Raw genomic sequence first — 9,876 nt, 5'->3', positions numbered from 1 at the left:
AGATCTACAATGGAATATACAGTTGTCAATGACACATAATAATTGAAACGAAAAGTCTTCTCAAACTTCATGCCCTAACGTTTTCCCATTTTAGGCTACCTGGAGACGCCACTATGTGTATAGAGACTGTCTATAAGCCACGTTCTCATAACTAATTACTCTATGTATCAATTTGATCCAGCCATACATTTTTTTTATAATTCATATGACACATAGTTTCTGATCAGCCCCCTAAAGCCCCTTAATAGTCCACGTTGTTTATGGTCGTCCCTATACTTACTGTTTTATCATGTTAGTTATGTGGATTGTTCGTAGACACACTACTGTTCATTTAACAGGTATTAAATTAAACTTTTTGTTTTTGGCACAATCGCACCCCATAGAAGGGGTGAGATTGAGCCAAAGTTCATGTATTTTTAGCAAAATTATAGTTTATTGAAACTTAACCATATTTGTTGTAGTTGTTAACAAAACATTCTAGAATGCATTGGTGTATTTTGGATCGAATTCTTTGCCTAAATGTGTGCGTTACAAGCTTGAGAACAAAAAAGCATTATTTTTTGGCACAATCTCACCCCGGATGACGGTAGCTTATATGTTTTAAATTATATCTAACTCATACAGGAAGGAAAAAAGCGGATATGAGGGGGTAGCAACTACTAATTTCCTGATTCGAAGGATTTATTAAAGATGCGGCATAGTGGCACAGCAAGAAATTCGGCGCATCGGCGAAATATTACAGCTGGAATCCCATCAGGCCCAGCGGAATATGACGTTTTTAATTTCTTGGCTACAGTGATGATTATTTGGGAGTAATTTCTAAGACATCTAAGTCAACGCAATTATTCGGAACGCTCTGTATAGCACTTTCTACGGATCGTGTAAGACCAGGATCGGAAGCGAAAACCGACGGGAAGAACGTGACGAACATCTCACATGCATCAGCTTCGGTAGACGATTTAGATTCATCAAGAAACACTTCCGATGGTATTGCAGAGCTTTGAGTTTACGAAGCTCCAGAACTTTATCGGGTTTCTTCGCAAATTATCCTGGGTGCGCAGACCATATAATTTATAAAGACTAGCGTTTAATCGCCGGTAGTTTTCACTGGCACGCTTAAAATCGTATTTACTCTGAAAGGTCCGCCATCTGCGATGTTTACGATGTCAATAATCCTGGTAAATAGCACTCCGTACAAAAGGCTTGTTTCAACTTACGTGAGTTCCACGAGGCATCATATGTGAGCAAATTAAATACTTCAATATCCTTTGTATGGTGCTGTCATCTCATTTCCATTTTTATCTGGCGCTCTATGCACGATTAATCGATTTTATAATTTTGTGAGCGTTTAAGTTATTAGATGGCAGCACTAATCGTTGTAGAGATGTACTTGTCTAGAATGTAGGAATAAACTAAATGTAGAGCAACATGTCAAAAAGATCTATCTGCTTTGATCGATCGGTCTCTTTCAACCGCCACTGCTTATTGAACACGTTTCATGACATGTCCTTTACACCATTTGATAGCGGAGAATCTAATCTAGCTTTTTAAATAAAAACCACGTTGGGAATAGTTACTTTAGCTGAACTATTAAACAAATGAAAAGTCAATCAAGAAAATCGATGAAAGTAGATAGATTCTTCTGACATGTTACTCTACAAATGTCATCTCTGATGCAAACATAAGATTATTTGGCTCCCACACACAAAGAAGATAATACCAAGTGAACACGTAACAACAACGCAAATTTACGTAAACCTGAATGTTTTCACTGCTTTAGGTAAATAATACGCATAAAAACTGGTGAAAATAGCGCAACAGCCTTATAAAATGCGAATACTTAATTTTGGGTAAAAATTTGTATGGAACTTTTGATTTTGATATTGTTGATTCAAGGTATCCGATTTTACCTAAATGATGACTTCCGTGCAGGTACTCAAAAGCAGGTAAATCACTTTTACCTAAAAGTACCTTACCGCACAGAAGCGCTGATTTGCGTCGAAAATACGCATATTTGGGTATTTTTATTTTTCTGTGTAGGCACGGGGTAGACTAGCGTTTTTTGAAGTAGAATACTTCTCTCAGGAAGTTCGGCTACATAGGGATGTAAAATGAAAATCTAAAACTGAAAAAAGTGAGAAATATGTCCAATTTCAAATGCTAATAAATCGGTTAGTTTTCGATGGATTTACTTCGTTTTTGCAGCAATCGGTTAGAAAATCTTCTAAGATTCCTACCAAATGCATGGAATTGCAATTTTATCATTCGAACTATTGTACTATTGAAAATTCTTAAGCCTTGTCAAAACACAAAATTCGACCTCTGATTGGTCGTTATACCGCGCTTTCCCAAGCACGGTCGGCAGAGTTATGGTCCTAGTAAATTGGGAATGCATCATTTGGCCTATATAAGAGCTTCATCAGATAATAAACAGACATTTCATCGGATATTAAATTGAACAACTGAAATTTGAAGAACACAAATGAATATTTGAAGAGTTAATATTTTCTCGTTTTGCGCTATAATCCAAAGTTAATTATCTTCATCTACATACTTACTCTGACTATTATTACGTGTTTGCGTCGCTTAGTGTTTGGCTACGGTCATGCAGAACGCAAACAACGGCACGATGCGATTCGGCAAGACGAAATGTGTTGAAATGTATAGCTCTACTTCGCCTTAGAAAGAGCTGTACATTTCACCACGGTAAGGCGAATCGCATCGCGCCGGCATTCGCGTTCTGCACAACCGTAGCCTTTGTTCCGTTCCTGTTTAATGATGTCGTATTAAATGTGCATATTACAATTCGGCAGCACTTCAACTTCTCATTTGCACAAAATTTAAAAATATTCAATGAACTTCATTCAAAATATCAAACAAAAAGAAATTACAATACTGCCAATGAACGGTCAACGTTTATTTACTAGAAAAAATGACTGACACGCAAGCAGCCGGGTTATCTTTCTTGTAAAAGTATTCTACTTGAACCTTGCGGTCGTGGCTTTGCATACAACCTTCCTGTGATTTTTTTTGTTTCGGAGGGTTGGAGGCGAAGCATCACTAAGCGAAAGCTAACAAGGCAATGCTAACTGACAATGCAAAAGAAAAACGCAAATTTGTGTATTTTTATACTTTTATACTGAAATTCTGACACCGTTTACGGCTACGAGTCGGCGCAGTGTGTCTGATATCGCTATCAGCGTCTTATATCAAAATGTGAGAGGATTGCGCACCAAAGTAGATTAATTCTTTGTTGCGGTATCTGATGCCCAATACGACGTCATAGTGCTGACCGAAACTTGGCTCAATGAATGCTTTCACTCCGTGCAACTGTTTGGTGATGCTTACAACGTGTACCGTTGCGATCGGAATCCACACAGCACAAATAAGAAAAGAGGCGGTGGTGTTTTGATAGCAGTTACGAACCGATTAAACTCGCAAATATCTCCTGTACGAATTTCTGATATAGTGAAACAGCTATGGGTTAAAATTGTCGGCTTATACAGAACTATTAGTCTTAGTGTTGTTTATATCAGCCCTGATTGCGCTTCGAATGTGAATTTAATCGATGCACACATAGAATCTGCACTAAGACAATCGAACTCTTTGCAGCCTACGCACTTAAAATAAAACACCAAATTCGGTAAAATTTTACCGGAATCTCAACAGCTGAACGTTCGGTGAAATCTTCGGTGTTTTCGAAAATTACCGAACAGTTTGTGAAACCACCAACCGAGTGGTCGGTAATTTTCGCAGCTTTTTGGTAATGTTCCAAACCGAGCAGCCAGTAAAATTTACCGAAAGAAACATGAAAAATGAAAAAAAATATCGAACGCACCTGTAAAAAATACCGGTGGCAGAAAAATTCGGTTATAAATGAGCCTGCCGGTACCGTCTAGAATCAAACTAAATTAACCAGATTACTTACGAAAAATGCTAGCGACTCGTACATCCATTAACACTTTCCAAATTATAAATATCCTATGTTTACACACAACAATTAAAACAAATCAGCAGCACCAGTGGAAAATATTCGCGTCTTGCACGATTGCACGTATGAGAAAAATGGCCACCACATTCACAATTTGGCATTTTTACAGGTTGTTCGTCAAAAAGCTATACAAATTTCGGTAAATGTAAAATTAAGCAAATATTTCGGTAACAGTTAACAGAATTATGGTAAAACTTACAGATCTCACAGAACAGTCGTTAATTTGATGCTTTTTTGCAATACCGGTATTATTACACTTTACCGATGGATTATTGTAAAAAAAAATTACCGAACGACTTTTTTTTGGATTAAGTGTGTAACGATATGCACGTTGTTTTTGGAGATTATAATCAACCTAACTTGTCCTGGATAAGTTGCTCGAATGGATATGCGTTTCCCGATCCCACCACATCAGCATTTTCTGGAGCCAGTTCAGCACTCGTCGATGGATTTGCTCTATTGGGCATGAGACAAATGAATACAATAGTGAACAACAGAAATCGCACGTTGGATCTAGTATTTGTCAATGATGTAGCTAAAGACGCGTGTACCCTATCTGAGGCCCATGAGCCAATTATCGAAGCCGATCTGTTTCATCCTCCGCTGCTGCTCACTTTGTGCATCTCGTTGCCTACGTCGTATGAGTGCTGAGCGTTAGTAACGAATTCAATTTCGGACACGCTGACTTTGTTGGACTAAACCAATCACTGCTTGAAACGGATTGGTCTGTACTCGACGATTTTGGAAACGTTGACTTAGCGGCTGACTTCTTCAGTGACACGCTTAGGCAACTTTTTCGACATCACGTACCAACTTTTCGTCCACGCATGAATCCACCTTGGTCTAATGCTAGACTACGATTTAGGAGGGCAAAAGATCTGCGGCTCTGAAAAAGTATACTAACAGGCGTAATCCCACGACAAAGCAACATTTTTTCCAGATAAGTAATGAGTATAGAGCTTATAATCAATTTCGGTATTCCGAATACGTGAGACGTACGCAAAACGACTTGAAAAAGAAGCCTAAACGATTTTGGTCGTTTGTTAACGAGCGTAAGCAGAGTGGACTCCCATCTAATATGTTTCTTGAGGACCTGGTGTCTGCTAATACTCAAACTACCTGTGACCTGTTCGCGAAACACTTTGCTAGTGTTTTCAGTCATACCGTAGCTTCTGATTTACAAATTGACGACGCCATGCGTAATATTCCCGAAAATGTTTCCGAGTTAAACTCAATTCACTTCAGCGAAGCTGATATCAAAGCCGGTCTTCTAAAGCTTAAGACTCATAATAAAGCGGGGCCGGACGGAATACCTTACGACCAGGTCGAACCTTACGATTAGTGTTTCCAAATTCCAAAAATCCTATATTGTTCAATTATAAAACCGACGATGCTCCTCTTGGAAGAGTTGACGTAGTAAAAGATTTGGGAGTGGAACTGGATTCCAAGCTTACATTCCAGAACCACTACTCTAGCATCATTTCGAAAGCTAACAGCAACCTAGGTTTCATTATGCACATGGCCAAGGACTTTCGCGACCCGTACTGCTTGCGAGCTCTCTACTTCTCGCTAGTACGCTCCATCCTTGACACAGCCTCTGTTGTATGGAGCCCGCATATACAAATTTGGAAATCCAGAATATAAGCTGTACAACACAAATTCATCAGATTCGCCCTAAGACATCTTCCTTGGTCTAACACAGTAAACCTGCCACCATATGAAGACAGATGCAACCTGTTGAATATCGACACTTTAAACAAACGGAGGAATGCTTCAAGAGCTGTTTTCGTCGCTAAACTGCTAATGGGTGAAATTGATGCTCCTGAGCTCTCGCGCTGTTGAATTTAAACGTCGGTTCCAGGCCTCTAGGATCTCGAGACTTCCTTCGACCTGCGTTTCATCGAACCGACTATGGGAAACATGAACCAGTTCAAGCGATGTGTTATGTTTTCAATAGTGTATATCATTTGTTTGACTTTTCTTTGACAATAGAGCATTTTAAAAACCGAATCCTTCGAAGTGATATGTTAGATTGATCGTAGAAAATGTGTTATAGTGTTATTACTTTTTATAACTCTTGACTGATTTTTGTATGTGATCTGTATTTCTAAACTCTGTACACTTCATTTAAAAATGGGTTTTTATACCGATTTGAGAGTGGTTATGATGTTATCAGCTCAAGTCGGCTTTTCCCATTGCACACTTCATTTAGACTTTGTCAGTTGAAGTTAAATAAATAAATAAATAAAAAAATAAATAATTCTTATACGTTATTTGTCTATAAACAAACTTAAGACTGTACTACACTCCTTGGACAATGGAAAACATGACTAGAACTAGATTCCTGACTCTTGCAGTATCCAGCGGACACTCGGTCACAGACACATGCGATTCTTTCGACAATGACATTTTTCGACAAATAATCAACCAAGAAATGAACCGGCGAGCTTACAAACCCCGAACTTCTCTGGATGGCGATTCAAAAAGTTTGATAGAAGGAACCATTCAAATCTTCTATATCTATAAATGCGAATGTCTGTCTGTCTGTTCCCTATAGACTCAAAAACTACTAAACCGATTGCCGTGAAAATTTGTGCATAGGGGTCTTAGAGTACGAGGAGTAACCCCAAAATATCAGTTTTGTTCTATCTCATAAGCGTAGGCAAGGGGGGTGGGGTATATTGGTGGTTTATGGCCGTAGAAACTTTCTCCTCGATAACCATGCAAACAGATAATTTTGAGTCTGAGATGTATTTTTGCGACGTTACTGTATTTTTGTTAGATCTTCTTCATCACTGAGGCGTCACAAGGACGATGAGGGGAGAGGGGTAAATGATGTTAACCTTTGATGATTTTAAATCTGCTTGATCGATCAGAAATAAATTCGGTATGTAGAATCTATGGTAGTTGTTGTATTTCAACGATTTTCAATTTTTTATATTCCATTAGCGTGGTAAGGAGGGGGAGGGGGTTGTAAATCAACTATTTGCTAGCTCCTCAATACCTAACTTGCTTACTGTGCCAATTTCAATTGGTGGGTTTGTTGCTATAACATTTTTTTATCCCAGTGGCGTAGCAAGAGGAAAGGGGGGGGGTTACTCTCAAAATATTGCTAAATAGCAGCACGGCGACAAGCAAAACATTGTAAATTATCGTGGTATAACCTTGTTATGTGCAAGTTCCAAGTTGCTTGAAATTTAATTCGGAAATCTCCTATCACGCGCTACTAAACCGTACATTTCTGAGGATCAGCATGGCTTCTATCCCGGACGATCGACAACAACAAACTTGCTGCAGTTTACCTCACACTGTATTACGCGGAGCTTGGATTGCAAGTGGATACAATATACACAGATTTGAAGGCAGCATTTGACCGCGTTGATCATGCTATCCTATTAGCAAAAATTGAAAAACTTGCAGTTGCATCTCCTCTTGTTAATTGGATGAAGTTTTATCTTATAGAGCGATCTTTATCGGTTAAATTGGGAAATGCTGAATCCTACAGTTTTGTGAATTTTTCGGGTGTGCCTCAAGGAAGCAACCTTGGTCCACTGCTTTTCTTACTGTTTTTCAACGATATCTGTCTGGTTTTGCCACTAGGATGCAGGCTGATTTATGCCGATGATCTTAAATTATATTTGGCAATCAGATCTATTGCTGACTGCCGGGAGCTGCAGAGGTACTTTGACCTTTTCTGCGACTGGTGTTGCAAAAATCTTCTGACCATAAGTGTGACAAAATGTTCCGTGATTTCATTCACCCGGAAGAAAAACCCAATAATCTTGAACTACACGATCAACGGTGAATTACTTAATCGTACAATTGAAGTTAAAGATCTTGGTGTACTGTTAGACTATCAAATGTCATTCCATGCACACCACTCACATATCGTTTCAAAAGCGAACAAAAACTTGGGTTTTATTATGCGAATCGCCAGAGAGTTCAGAAACCCATAATGCCTACGAGCCCTATACTTCTCGCTCGTGCGTTCTGTACTGGAATCATGTGTCATTGTGTGGAGCCCGTACGCAGAAATATGGATCAAAAGAATCGAGTCTGTGCAGTCTAGGTTCATACGTTTTGCCCTTCGATTCTTATCTTGGCGTAACAGGATGGAGTTGCCTTCTTACGAAGAGAGAAGCCGTCTACTAGGTATGGATACTCTGGCTAAAAGACGTAAAATATTTGGAGCTGTTATGGTTGGTAAACTGTTGACCGGCCTTTTAGATGCCCCTTGTATCTTGTCGCAAATAAACATCAACGCCCCTGCTAGAAACTTCAGATCAGCAGATATTCTTAGACTTGACTTCCTGCGTACTGTATACGAACAAAATGAACCAATTAGAGCTATATGAAGTTTATTTAATAGTTTGTATGTCAATTTGACTTTTGTAGTTCTAGTGATAGTTTTAAGAATAGGCTAAGACAAGCTCTTTGACAAATTTTGAATGCTAATGTTAATTGCTTAATGTTAAATGTAGTATGTTGAGTGCTAATTGTTAAATGCTAAATGTTAAATGTTTATCGTTAAATGTTATTTCACGAAATTCTGGTGGGGCTTTTACGCCCGTTTGAGACTGACTCTTGGTTATCTCAAGTGGGCTTTTCCCCACCCTAGAAAAACCTTCATGACCTTAATGGCTAGATGGTCAAATAAGAGAATGAATAAATGAAAATAATTTTGGCCAGCTTTTCACTTGAATTACTCCTCTGTGCGTTGGCTGCATTTACACAAAAAATAACTACACGACATAATTAATTTTTTGTAAGAAATGTGTTTTCCTACTTTTCTTATTAATTTATTTTAATGATCTTGTACATACATATGAAATTCTCTAACGCAGTTACTCTTATTGATAATATTCTCTTCATTTCTGAGGTGCATCCGTGCAACATTCGATATGTGTTTTTAAAACCAGGATGTTACCCAAAAGCCAAAATCCGACCACAAACACCATTCTAAATCCAGATAACTTCATCTGGTTGTATGAATACATCCTAAAATAGTCAACTATTTCAACTAATGGGTATTTCGTTGGCGAAGACGGTGATTTTTAGTTTCTGAAAAAAAACCCAAAGTGGCCAAGTATTATCCAATTTGAGTATTTGCATAATACAATATTCATTAGAGTGGCCATATTTTATATGGCCGTTTTTGAAACTATCGATCTTAATGAGCGCCGGACTGAAAAACTTTCCTTATGACCTCTATAATAAGCCACGAAAATTTGAAGTTGATCGGAGTTTATTTAATGGACCCACAAAGTGCTTATATTTGAGAAATCGATTTACATGGAAATTGTACGGAGTTTTTTCTTTTTTTAACATATATCTCTCGATAAACGTATTCAAATACACTTGTATTATTATAAAAACAGTAATATTATCACCCTAACTTAAGTTTTTAAAAATCTATAACTTTTGGTGTTTGTTAAAAAGTTCGTATTTTGAATGAGGTGTGTATTTTTTCGGTATAAATCAACAACATGCAATATAAACTGAAATTCGTCTTAATTATGTGTTGAAACACAGTTAGAATTTTTCATAAATTTAACATTAGGTATTGAAACCAAAAATGGCCGACTTCAAGCTACCATTTTAAATTTTCAAAGGCACAAGACTCGGTAACAGTTAATGCGTCACCTGTGAAAACTTTTATGTTTGCAGCACCGTTTGCAGCGGTGAAGCAAACATAAAATAGCGTTTTCACAGGGAATGCATTATCTATTTCCGAGTCTTGTGCTTCTAAAAGTTCGAAGTGGTGATTCGAAATTGGCTGTTTGTGGTTTCAATATCGTTTCACCTTCGCTTTTAATCGCCTGATCATTTTTTGTTTAATTTAAAACGGGATATCAAGCAAATCCAACTTATTCTGGGCTTCAATA

This window comes from Wyeomyia smithii, chromosome 3, assembly GCF_029784165.1.
Source record: "Wyeomyia smithii strain HCP4-BCI-WySm-NY-G18 chromosome 3, ASM2978416v1, whole genome shotgun sequence".
Classification (NCBI taxonomy): domain Eukaryota; kingdom Metazoa; phylum Arthropoda; class Insecta; order Diptera; family Culicidae; genus Wyeomyia; species Wyeomyia smithii.
Note: the sequence above shows the minus strand (reverse complement) of the source record.